This window comes from Arachis stenosperma, chromosome 6 (genome assembly GCF_014773155.1).
Source record: "Arachis stenosperma cultivar V10309 chromosome 6, arast.V10309.gnm1.PFL2, whole genome shotgun sequence".
Taxonomy (NCBI): domain Eukaryota; kingdom Viridiplantae; phylum Streptophyta; class Magnoliopsida; order Fabales; family Fabaceae; genus Arachis; species Arachis stenosperma.
Window position 1 is genome coordinate 86,126,122 of NC_080382.1, and position 14,163 is coordinate 86,140,284.

Consider the following 14,163-nt stretch of genomic DNA (forward strand, 5'->3'; position numbering starts at 1 on the left):
CCTCAAGATCTGTGGACCCCACAGGATCCCCACCTACCCCCACTTTTCTCTTCTTCACACAATCCAATAACACTATATCTCTTCTTCCCCTTGGCTGAAACCCACACCTCTCTCCCTCTCCTCCATATCTTCTTCTTCTTCTTCTATTCTTTCTTCTTTTGCTCGAGGGCGAGCAACATTCTAAGTTTGGTGTGGTAAAAGCATTGCTTTTTGTTTTTCCATAACCATTTATGGCACCTAAGGCTGGAGAAACCTCTAAAAAGAGGAAAGGGAAGACAAAAGCTTCCACCTCCGAGTCATGGGAGATGGAGAGATTCATCTCAAGGGTCCATAGCTCAGTAGTAGAGCATTTGGCAGCAAACAAGAGAGCCCACTCATGGACCTCAACAAGAGCATGAGGAATTCCCTCATCAAGAAACCCCTGAGATACATCAAGGGATACATTTTCTTCCACACAACTATTGGGAGCAACTAAGGATAGGAGCACCAAAAGCACTAAGGATCAATGATAAACCACTATTTTATGATTTATGTTGTGCTTAATTGAGTGGATTTTATCAACTCTTTACCCACTTATTCATATGATTTGCATGTTTTATATTTTCCTTCCTGATTCTGTGCTATGATTGAAAACATGCTTCTTTGGCTTTTATTTCCTTTTATTTTAATCCTCTCTTATTACCATTAGATGCCTTGATATGTGTGTTAAGTGATTTCAGGAATTACAGGGCAGGAATGACTTAGAGGATGGAAATGAAGCATGCGAAAGTGAAAGGAATACAAGAAGTTGAAGGAACTAAAAAGCTGTCAGCCTGACCCTCTCACACTAAAATGATCATAAATGGAGCTACAAAGGTCCAAATGATGCGGTTCCACTTGCATTGAAAAGCTAACGTCCGCGGCTTCGATTTGATATATAATTCGCCATAGTGGCCATACAGATAGGCGATGCAAACGCGCGCTCCACACAGACGCGTCGCATCTGCGAACTTCAATCAGCGCGGACACGTGGACGACGCCTCCACGTCACTTTGCCGCGACCTGTACGGACCAAATTTCACAATCAGCGACTTCTGGGCTGTTTTTGGCCCAGTTTTCGGCCCAGAGAACACAGATTAGAGGCTATAAAGGGGGGGGGGAATGCATCCATTCGTAATGAGGTTTTTCATAATTCACTTTTCATAGTTTTAGATGTAGTTTTTAGAGAGAGAGGCTCTCTCCTCTCTCTTAAGATTTAAAATTAGAAATTTTAGAAGTTAGGAATTTATCTCATCTTCATGTCAGGTTCAATATTCCTTTATTTTGACTTCTCTTCTACTTTGAGATACTTTAATACTTTTATTTTATGTTTGATTTATGTTGCCCAATTGGCTTATGAATATTTTCCATGTTAGATTTTATTACATTGAACGTATATTATTTGAGGTATTTCAGATCTAAGATTCTTAATTAGCTTTTTATGTTGTTGGCTTTAATTAATTAACTGGAAGCTCTTGAGTTCTCAACTATTCATGATTGATTGTTATGTCGGCTAATTAACTGAAATTCCACTAACTCTAGTCTTTCCTTAGGATTTGGCTAGGACTTGGAAAATCTAACCAATTGGTTCACTGGACTTTCCCTTGCTTACGCAAGGGTTAACTAAGTGGGATTAACTTCCATTCTTATAGGAGAAACTAGGATAGGACTTCCGAATTTTTATATCTTGCCAAGAGTTTATTTTATAGTTATTTATTTATTTCGCTTATTATATATCATACTTGTTCCCCACTTTCAAAATCCCAATTTACAAAACCCATAACCAATAATAAGAACATACCTCCCTGCAATTCCTTGAGAAGACGACCCGAGGTTTGAATACTCGGTTATCAATTTTAAAAGAGTTTGTTACTTGTGACAACCAAAACATTTGTACGAAGGGATATCTGTTGGTTTAGAATCTATACTCACAACGCGACTATATTCTTATAAAATTCTTTACTAGCAAAAATCCTAACATCAATCAAGCAACAGAGGCAAGAAAGAGACATAGAGAAGCTCAAAGACACCATTGGTCCTTCAAGAATAAGGTGCCACCCTCACTAAGGTGGACTCATTCCTTAACTTTCTTGTTCTTATCTCTCTGTTTTTCGATTTTATGCTTTATGTTTGTCTATGTTTTGAGTCTTTACTACATGATCATTAGTATTTAGTAACTATGTCTTAAGGCAATGAATAATTCCATGAATCCTTCACCTTTCTTAAATGAAAAATGTTTTTAAAACAAAAGAACAAGAAGTACATGAGTTTCGAGTTCATCCTTGAAATTAGTTTAATTATGTTGATGTGGTGACAATACTTTTTGTTTTCTGAATGAATGCTTGAACAGTGCATATTTTTGATCTTGTTGTTTATGAATGTTAAAATTATTGGCTCTTGAAATAATGATGAACAAAGAGAAATGTTATTGATAATCTGAAAAATCATGAAATTGATTCTTGAAGCAAGAAAAAGCAGTAATGAGTGTTTCCTTTTCTTGGAGGTAGTGGCTATGGCCTTTCCTTTGTCTGACATCCTGAAAATAAGGATAGAATAGAATATAAGTGACTAAGCAAATAGCACGAAGCAAGTAAGACATGTTCAGGATGTAAGATGAACGACAAAGATGCATGTGGTGAACTAAAATTGAAAACATGGATAGCAAGTAAGCACATAAAACATAGCCATAAACCAAGAATTCAACATTTCAATCAATGTAGCACAATGCTCAAAGAGTAGGTATATTCATCAATTATACCCTAAAAGAGTGGTTAAAGGGTTAAGTGTAATTAAAAAGTGAAGTTAGTAAGTTAGAGAAGTTAGAGAGTTAAGAAAATGAAGTTAGAGGATTAGTGGTATAGTGAAGAATTGCCTAATGAAAAGAAATATGTAAATTGTGCACAACAATTATGTTCACCATCATGAGAGTATGGAATTCTCAAAAATACATGAGTTCACTTGGGTGATGCCAATTGCGGGAACTAACATAAGAACAGAAAAGCTGTCCCAAAAGTCCCGGGTATTGAACTTTGTAAGTTATGCAAAGCTCAGTTTGAAAGTGCCAAGTTCAATTTCAAAACCGATATCTAAAAGTGAAACAGTTTTATCAAAAAAATTGGGCAGCATTTCGGCTTAAAATTGGATGTTCCCGGATAGCAAAAGCAAACAAGAAATAGCTCAACAGTACCATTCAAATACCAATCACAGAATCGAGCAAGCATAGCAATAGGATAGGTACATCATGGCAAAGTATAATCAAACCACTCAGCAGCAAACAATATGTACATAAGAAGGTAAACAAATATGGCGCACTTATCAGGCCTAGAATCCTCTATCCAGAACCTAGCTACCTAACAGCAGATATCTCTAGCTAACTTAACATGAGAAAATCAAGTTCTAGCTAACTAAAACTAACAGTAACTAAGAGTAAAATTAAGAAACACGGAAGCAGAGTTGAGGTGGAAGCAGGTAACCTGGAAGCTGGGCAGAATCAGAAATGGGTAGGCAGGGGGTTGACAGGGGGTTGAGGCAGAAACAGAGAGAGAGTTGCCGCCTTAGATGGTGGCGGCGGTGATCCTGTGCCGGCACCTGGTTTCAGCGCCGGTGGTGGCAGTGAGCGAGAGAGGATGAGAGGGGATGAGAGTGTGTGTGTGAACGAGAGAGTGAGGATGGTCGGAGCGTAGCAGGGAGGAAGAGAGTAGGAGACGGTAGGAGACATTGGAGAAGATGAGAGTAGGGGGTGAAGTTCGCGACTGCGCAACTTTCCTCACATCCTAGGGTTATCTTGTTTTCAAATCGACACGGGCGCGCACATGGCGCCTTCGCGTGCATTGATGATTTGGGAACCGATTCATGAGCGCCTTGTGCGCTTACGCGTGCTAGACGAGAATTGGAAAAAGTGCGTGCGCGTATGGTGCGCGCAAGCGTCCTTAAGGTTAGGCTGGAGGCCTAAGGTTGGCGTAGGGCAGGTGTAACTCTCTGGATTATGGCTTAGAAGTTGCATCACCAGATCGGCGCGGACGCAGCAGATGCGCACGCGCGCGGATTCTCTTATAGACTCATGGGCACGGAGGCGCACAGTGCGCGTCCATGCCGATCTGGTGATGCAACTTCTAAGCCATAATCCAGAGAGTTACGCTTGCCCTGGGCCATTTTGATGATTAGATTTTTGACGGTTTAGAATTTCACTAATGAAATCTCGTTGTAAAGTATAGTCTCTAAACTAACAATAATCCTTTCATACAAAAATTTCTTTGTCACAAGTACAAACCCCTAAAATCTATAAACCGAAGTATTTAAACCTCGGGTCGTCTCTCAAAGGACTTGCAGGGTAGTGTTCTTGTTATTGTTTATGAACTTGTTTATTTTGGGGTTTTAGATGAGAATTATGAAACGTAAATGGAAATGAAATTTTATTAACAAAATGGTCTTGGCAAAGTTTGATGATCAAGGACCTATATCATTATCACTAATCACAATCATGATAGTAGCAAGTATCAATCTCACTAAGTCATCCTCTAGCTAATAGCAAAGGAAAGTCAAGTGAGTTATATCAATCCAAGTCCATAAATCCTAGTTCACTAATTGAATTAATGAAAGCTAGAGTCAATGGCTTTCAACTATCAATCACTTGGATATTAGTAACTCAAGAGTTCCTAAGTTATCTTCCCAAGCCAAGAATATAAAATTCTATTCTAACATTCTCCCAAGCATTTCATCAAACACTTGAAAGGTGCAAAAGAAAAGTATAGTAAATCACAACAAGAATGAATTCTAACTACAATTGAATGTAAAGAATTAACAACAACAATCAAGAAAATCACAATTATCATGAATTACCTCAAATTGCATTATTAAAAGAAAACAAAAGAACAACATTAGATCCACAACAAAATGAAGAATTGCAAGAATTAAAGTACATAACTAGAGAGAGGAAGAAGAGAAGAGTAAGAATTAATAAACGACAAGTAAATCAAAGTATGAATTAATCCTAGATCTAAGAAGAGAGATTAACCTAAACCTAATCCTAATTCTAGAGAGAAGTGAGAGCTTCTCTCTCTAGAAGCTATCTCTAAACTAATCCTAATGTGAATGTATGAACTATTGATGAAAGATGATGAAAGATGATGCCTTCCCCTTCAATCCTTGGTCCTTTTAATGGATTTTGGTGCCAAAGTTGGTTGCATTGGGCCCCATAGCTTCCCAGAAATCGCTGGGCACGAGTTTCATTTAAAAATCACGTGTGGCCTTCAGTGCGAACGTGCATAGTATGCGTACGCGTCCCTGGTCGATATTGCAATATGCGCGCGAGCGCCTTGTGCGCGTGCGCGTCCTTGGACGAGATCAGTTCTTTGGCTTTTTGTGCTTCTCTCTACTTGCATGCTTACTTCCTTGTTCCTTTGATCCATGCCTAGCCTATTTTAACCTGATATTACTAGCAAACACATCAAGGCATCTTATGAAAACAAGGATGAATTAAAATTATCAAAGTAAAGGCTTAAAAAGAATGTTTTTACACTCAAGCACAAACACGGGAGAGATAACAAAACCATGCTAATTCATTAGTTAAATGTGAGAAAATGTTATCAAAATACTCTAAATTCAACACAAGATAAACCCTAAAAATGGGGTTTATCAGATCCTCAAGGAGGATAACTAGCCACCATCATTTAGGTGGATTCATTCTCTTTACACCCCTTTTTTGTTTTATTTTTTGTTGTCTGTCTATTTATTTATTTGTTCTCTTGTTCTAGTTGCATGATCATTTTCATATGATGTCTCAAAGATGTAAAACAATCCATATATCTCTCACCATGCTTAAAATAAAATTTTTATTGAAAAGAATTTAGAGATGCATGAATTTCTAGTTTTTAAATAAGATTAGTTTAATTATGTTGATGTGGTATCATTTGCTTTTGTTTTCTGAATGTATGAAATAAACAGTGCATATTTAAAGTTGAAATTTATGAATGTTGGCTCTTGAAAGAATAAGGAAAAAGGAAAAGTTTTATTGATAATTTGTAAAATCTAAAAATTGATTCTTGAAGCAAGAAAAAGCAGCAAAAAGAAAAAGAAAAGCTTGCATGCGAAAAAAATTGGCGAAAAAAATAAAACGAAAGAAAAAAAACAAAAAAGCAAGCAAAAAAAGCCAATAGCCCTTAAAACCAAAGGGAAAGGGTAAAAGGGCCCAAGGCTTTGAGCATCAGTGGTTAGGAGGGCCCAAAGGAATAAAATCCTGGCCTAAGCAGCTAAACCAAGCTGTCTCTAACCATGTGCTTGTGGTGTAAAGGTGTTAAGTGAAAAGTTCTGAGTGGTTAAAGTCATGGTCCAAAGCAAAAAGAGTGTGCTTAAGAACTCTATACACCTCTATCTGAGGACTCTAGCAATGCTGAGTCACAATCTGAAAAGGTACACCCAGGTAAAGTGTCTGTGGCATTAATGTATCCGGTGGTAATACTAGAAAACAGAACGCTTAGGGTCACGACCAAGACATAAAAAGATGTGTTCAAGACTCAAAATAAGCTTAACTAGGAAAGTCAATAGTATCATCTGGATTCTATGTTCTTAAAGATGCCAACATCTCTGAGTTTCAATGGATAGTGAGATGCCGAAACTATTCAGAAGGAAAAAACTACTAAGTCCAGCTCATTTGATTTTTACTAAGCTTCATTTGAAACTTACAAATTTATTGTATCTTAATTTTCTTTTTATCCTACTGTGTTTTTAGTTACTTGGAGACAAGTAACGGTTTAAGTTTGGTGTTGTGATGAGCGGATATTTTATATGCTTTTTGACATCACTTTCATATAGTTTTTAGTAGTTTTTATTTAGTTTTTATTAAGTTTTTATAGGTTTTAGTGTTAAAATCAAATTTTTGGATTCTACTATAAGTTTTTGTGTTTTTTGAGCAATCTCAGGTATTTTCTGGCTGAAATTGAGGAGCTGGAGTAGAAGTCTAATTCAGAGACAGAGGAAGCACTACAGATGCTGTCTAGATCTGACCTGCCTCCATTGGAAAGCATTTTTCTAGAGCTATAGATGTCCAAATGGAACATTCTTAACGACTATGGAAGGATCACTTCCAGAGCTTTCCAGCAATATATAATAGTTTATAGTTAGCTTCGGATTAAAAGGCCCAAAATCGGCGTTCAACGCCAGCTTCCTGCCCCATTCCAGGCATCCAGCGCCCAAAGAGCAGAGCCCAGCGTCCAAAGGCCTAGAGAGGACCCCCTAGCTGCATTCCACACCCAAGAAACCTCAATGCACGTGGATATCATCAAAGCTCAGCCCAAACACTTACCAAGTGGGCCCTAGAAGTCGATTTTAGCACTAAAAAGACTGTTGTACCCTTACTAGTCATTAGTTTAGGATTTAAGGGATTAAATTCATGTTATTCACACACTTTACAACATTCATCACTTTTTCTAATTATTTTCGTTTTACATTGTCTTCTACCACAGTATGAGTTTCTAAACCTCCTAGGTTGAGGGGAAGAGCCTTGTTGAGTCCTATGAATTAATAAAAGAACTATTTCTTCTTCTTCGATCCATTTCTGTTCTATCTCTAAGATGTATATTCCGATCTTCATCGTGATGAACAGGATGATCTAATCAATTAGCCCTGTTCATCACATTAAGACGAACGTGCCTGATAAACACCTGTGTCTACTTGCATTCGTGTGAGTACCTAGAAGAAAAGCCCGAATCAACAACTATGTTTATGCATCTCTCAAACGGTTAATCTAGGATTTCGTTTGGGACTTCTCAAGATGCCAGTTTAGCTAATCTCTGGGGAGATTAAGGTCTGCTTGGTATAGGCTAGATTTCAAAGAAGCAGCATTTTCTGATCCAGAAGATTCGACCTTGTCTGTGGCGTTTTGAGTTTGATCGCTAGGAGAATGACTTGCTAAGCGCTTCACCCTCCATTGGATTGAATGATCAAGGTACCTAACATTTGATAGACAAAAACTTGTCTCGCTACAAATTTCCTACCGGCAAGTAGACTGCAGAATTAAAAGAATGGGTAAGATCAGAAGTGGGAAAGCTCATTGGGGTCTGGAGATGTGATAGTGCTCCGGATCGAATTCATGTTCATCTCTTCCTCAATCAATGCATTCATTGATTTCCTTGGCAATATTTGGTGATTAGATCCCAATTCCTTGGCAATCTAATCTCTCTAAGCATGAACAATTGCCCAATTTCTTGATTTAAGTGCTCATGGGAAGAGATGAAGTTTGGTCCCTAATTATACCACACACATTCATAGATCAAAGTATTGGTAGGATTACATGTCACTATATCCATCCAAACCCCAAATATAATCCAATATGAGAAAGATTTCAAGCAAAATTATGTGATTTCTCTTCCAAGCTAATCACAGAATCCAATTACGTTCAATTTTTCTTCCAAGACAATTGAATGATTGACTGAAGAATGAAATCTCTCTAGTAAGATCAAGAGAAAAGACAGAAGAAGAAGAATGAAAACTAATATTGATCCATTGAATTACACAGAGCTCCCTAACCCAATGAAAAGAGGGTTTAGTTCATTATAGCTCAATTCAAATTACAAAGAAAAGAAAAATGCAGAAAAGCAGAGGAAAGTACAGAGAAGAATATGGAAATTCCCAACTGGGTTTCTTGCTGTCTAACCCCCAAGGAAAAAGAAAAAGAAAATACATAAAGCTAAATGAAAAGTGTAGAGAAAGTGAAATTAAGAGTTTGAACTCCCAGAGCCCCCCTCAAGGCCTCCCGACAGCTCCTCTCAATCTTCAACAATTCTTCTATTTATAACCCTCTTCTGATCTTCAATTGGATCTTCAAAAACTTAGATGTGTTCCTTGGACTTGATTGAAGCAGTTAGGATTGATTCCTTGATGATGGACGTTGGCAAATAACATTCATATTTTGTATTGATGCATTTTGGAATGAAATTAGCCTTAACGTTGGTGACCACGTTTGTATAAAATCATTGGTTCAAACGTTTCTTGGAAGAAATGAAGTCTGGATGTTTCCAGCAACATTTGATTCAATGTTAGTGCACCAACACGCATGCGCGTGGCCCACGCGTACGTGTGCGTGGTCAATTTCGCCAATCCATGCGTGCATGTCGACCACGCGTACGCGTCGAACACGTTTTCGCATGTATGCGTCGTGTGCGAGGCCAGAATGTGCATCCATGTGTATGCGTCAGTGACGCGTACGCGTCATTTCAAATTTTCCCAATTCCAGATTTAACATTCTTATCGCAGGCGTTATACTTAACGTTGGCTTGCCAACACTCCCTCCAACGTTGGCCTATCCACATGTGCACGTCACCTACGCAAACGCGTGGAATGTTATATTTCCACGCCCATGCATACGCGTACTCCAGACGTACACGTTGAAGATAAATCCTTAAATTTCCAAAAAGTAAGTGATAAGCGGATAATTTATACGCTTTTTGGCATTGTTTTTAGGTAGTTTTTAGCAGAATCTAGCAACTTTTAGGGATGTTTTTATTAGTTTTTATGCAAAAATCACATTTCTGGACTTTACTATGAGTTTGTGTGTTTTCCTATGATTTCAGGTATTTTCTGGCTGAAATTGAGGGACCTGAGCAAAAATCTGATAGGAAGCTGAAAAAGGACTACAGATGCTGTTGGATTCTGACCTCCCTGCACTCAAAATGTATTTTCTGGAGCTAAAGAACTCCAATTTGCGCGCTCTCAATTGCGTTGGAAAGTGGACATCAAGGACTTTCTAGAAATATATAATAGTCCATACTTTATTCGAGTTTAGATGATGCAAACTGGCGTTCAACGCCAGTTCCATGCTGCATTCTGGAGTAAAACGCCAGAAACACGTCTCAAACCAAAGTTAAACGCCAAAAACACGTTACAACTTGGCGTTTAACTCCAAGAGAAGCCTTTGCACGAGTAAAGCTCAAGCTCAGCCCAAGCACACACCAAGTGGGCCCCGGAAGTGGATTTCTACATCAATTACTTATCTCTGTAACCCTAGTAGCTAGTTTAGTATAAATAGAACTTTTTACTATTATATTGGGGGTCTTATTCCCTATTTTGGTATTCACATGCTATTTGGGAAGGCTGGCCATTCGGGCAAGCCTAGACCTTGTTCTTATGTATTTTCAACGGTGGAGTTTCTACACACCATAGATTAAGGTGTGGAGCTCTACTGTTCCTCAAGTATTAATGCAAATTACTATTGTTCTTCTATTCAATTCACACTTATTCTTATTCTAAGATATCCATTCACACCTAAGAACCTGATGAATGTGATGATTATGTGACGCTCATCACCATTCTCACTTATGAACGTGTGCCTGACAACCACTTTCGTTCTACATGCAAATAAGCTTGAATAAATATCTCTTGGATTCCTTAATCAGAATCTTCGTGGTATAAGCTACAATCCACTGGCAGAATTCTTGAGAATCCAGAAAGTCTAAACCTTATCTGTGGTATTTCGATAGGATTCAGGGATTGAATGACTGTGACGAGCTTCAAACTCGCGACTGTAAGGCGTGGTGACAACGCAAAAGGATAGTAAATCCTATTCTTACATGATCGAGAACCGACAGATGATTAGCCGTGCGGTGACAGCGCACCTGTACCATTTTCACTGAGAGGACGGACGGTAGCCATTGACAACGGTGATCCCCAAAATACAGCTTGCCATGGAAAGGAGTGAGAATGATTGGATGAAAGCAGTAGGAAAGCAGAGATTCAGAAGGAACACAGTATCTTCATGCGCTTATCTGAAATTCCCACCAATGAATTACATAAGTATCTCTATCTTTATTTTATGCTTTATTTATCTTTATATTCAAAAACCATTATAACCATTAGAATCTGCCTGACTGAGATTTACAAGATGACCATAGCTTACTTCATACCAACAATCTCCGTGGGATCGACCCTTACTCACGTAAGGTTTATTACTTGGACGACCCAGTGCACTTGTTGGTTAGTTGTGCGAAGTTGTGAAGAGTGTGCGTGAACCATAGTATTGTGCACCAAGTTTTTGGAGCCATTGCTAGGAATTGTTCGAGTCGTAAAAAGTATGAGTCACAATTTTGCCTATCAAGTTTTTGGCGCTGTTGCCGGGGATTGTTTGAGTTTGGACAACTGACGGTTCATTTTGTTGTTCAGATTAGGTAATTTCTTTTCAAAAAGTTTTCAAAAATTTTTCAAAAATTTTTTATTTGTTTGCATTTTTCAAAAAATAATTTTCAAAAAAAATCTAAAAAAAAATTTGGGCTTCTTGTTTGAGTCTTAAGTTAATTTTTAAGTTTGGTGTCAATTGCATGTTTTTAAAATATATGCATTTTTTCGAAAAATTCATGCATTGCATTCTTCATGATCTTAAAGTTGTTCTTGGTAAGTCTTTTTGTTTGATCTTCATATTTTCTTGTTTTGTGTCTTTTATTGTTTTTCATATGCATTTTTGAATTCATAGTGTCTAAACATGAAAAATTTCTTAGTTTGGTGTCTTGCATGTTTTTCTTTTCTTGAAAATTTTTCCAAAATAAGTTCTTGATGTTCATTATGATCTTCATAATGTTCTTGTTGTTCATCTTGACATTCATAGTGTTCTTGCATGCATCATTGGTTTTGATCCAAGATTTTCATGTTTTGGGTCATATTTGTATTTTTCTCTCTCCTCATTAAAAATTCAAAAATAAAAAATATATATATCTTTTCCTCAATTTACTCATAAATTTCGAAATCTTTGGGTTGACTTAGTCAAAAAATTTTAAAATAAGTTGTTTCTTCTTAGTTAAGTCAAGATTTCAATTTTAAAAATCTTATCTTTTCAAAACTTTTTCATTTTTCTTTTGTATTTTCGAAATTTTTTTTAAAATTGATTTTCAAAATCTTTTTCTTAATTTTATTTCATAATTTTCAAAAAAAAACTTTACTAACAATTAATGTGATTGATTCAAAAATTTGAAGTTTGTTACTTTCTTGTTAAGAAAGGTTCAATCTTTAAATTCTAGAATCATATATTTTAGTTTCTTGTTAGGCAAGTAATCAATTTTTATTTTAAAAATCAAATATTTCAAAATTTCCTTTTCAAATCTTTTTCAAAATAATTTTTATCATATCTTTTCAATCATATCTTTTTAAACATATCTTTTTCAATCATATCTTTTTTTCAAAATCAATTTCAAAAAAAAAATATTTTCTAACTCCTTATCTTTTTAAAATTGATTTTCAAATCTTTTTCAACTAACTAATTGACTTTTTTTTTGTTTTACTATTTCTTACCTTTTTCAAAATCACCTAACTACTTTCCTCTCTCTAATTTTCGAAAATCACCTCCCTCTTTTCCCAAAATCTTTTTATTTAACTAATTGTTTTTTTTAATTTTAATTTTATTTCTTTTTATAAATTCAAATTTTAACTTTAATTTAACATAAAAACAAAAATATTTTTCTTTTATTTTAGTTAATTTTCGAAAACTCTTCTCTCTCATTTTCTTCTATTTATTTATTTATTTATCTACTAACACTTCTCTTCTACTCAAAATTCGAACCCTCTTCTCCCCTCTACCTGTGTTCGGATTTTCTTCTTATTTTCTTATACTCACATAAAGGAATCTCTCTATTGTGGTAAAGAGGATCCCTATTATTATTTTCTGTTCCCTTCTTTTTCATATGAACAGGAGCAAGGACAAGAACATTCTTGTTGAAGCAGATCCTGAACCTGAAAGGACTCTGAAGAAGAAACTAAGAGAAGCTAAAATATAACAATCCAGAGAAAACCTTACAGAAATTTTCGAATAAGAAGAGGAGATGGCAGCCGAAAATAATGACAACAACAATAATGCAAGGAGGATGCTTGGTGATTATACTACACCTACTTCCAATTTTTATGGAAGAAGCATCTCAATCCCTGCCATTGGAGCAAACAATTTTGAGCTGAAGCCTCAACTAGTTGCTCTAATGCAACAGAACTGCAAGTTTCATGGACTTCTATTAGAAGATCCCTATCAGTTTTTAACTGAGTTCTTGTAGATCTGTGATACTGTTAAGACTAATGGAGTAGATCCTGACGTCTACAGGCTCATGCTTTTCCCTTTTGTTGTGAGAGACAGAGCTAGAACATGGTTGGACTCACAACCTAAAGATAGCCTCGACTCTTGGGATAAGCTGGTCACGGCCTTCTTGGCCAAGTTCTTTCCTCCTCAAAAGTTGAGCAAGCTTAGAGTGGATGTTCAGACCTTCAGGCAAAAAGATGGTGAATCCCTCTATGAAGCTTGGGAAAGATACAAGCAGTTGACCAAAAAGTGTCCTTCTGACATACTTTCAGAGTGGACCATTTTGGATATATTCTATGATGGTCTATCTGAGTTCTCTAAGATGTCACTGGACCATTCTGCAGGTGGATCCATTCACCTAAAGAAAATGCCTGCAGAAGCTCAAGAACTCATTGACATGGTTGCAAAAAACCAATTCATGTACACCTCTGAGAGAAATCCTGTGAGTAATGGGACGCCTCAGAAGAAGGGAGTTCTTGAAATTGATGCTCTAAATGCCATACTGGCCCAGAACAAAATATTGACCCAACAAGTCAATATGATATCTCAGAGTCTGAATGGATTGCAAAATGCATCCAACAGTACTAAAAAGGCATCTTCTGAAGAAGAAGCTTATGATCCTGAGAACCCTGCAATGGCAGAGGTGAATTACATGGGTGAACCCTATGGAAACACATATAATCCCTCATGGAGAAATCATCCAAATTTCTCATGGAAGGATCAACAAAAGCCTCAACAAGGCTTTAATAATGGTGGAAGAAACAGGTTTAGCAATAGCAAGCCTTTTCCATCATCTTCTCAGCAACAGACAGAGAATTATGAGCAGAGCCCCTCTAGCTTAGCAAACATAGTCTTTGATCTATCTAAGGCCACTTTAAGTTTCATGAATGAAATAAGGTCCTCCATTAGAAATTTGGAGGCACAAGTAGGTCAGCTGAGTAAGAAAATCACTGAAATTCCTCGTAGTACTCTCCTAAGCAATACAGAAGAGAATCCAAAAAGAGAGTACAAGGCCATTGATATAATCAAAATGGCCGAATCCAAAGAGGAAGGGGAGGACGTGAAGCCCAATGAGGAAGACCTCATGAGACGTCCTCCAGACA

At 36.9% G+C, this 14,163-nt stretch overlaps 1 non-coding gene across 1 annotated transcript; it reads right to left on the reverse strand.

The window, feature by feature from the left end:
- Positions 1-13,220: 13,220 nt before the first annotated feature.
- Positions 13,221-13,324, reverse strand: LOC130938326 (small nucleolar RNA R71). Its single transcript, XR_009069496.1, has one exon. It is a non-coding gene; the product is annotated as a small nucleolar RNA R71 (small nucleolar RNA).
- Positions 13,325-14,163: the final 839 nt, after the last annotated feature.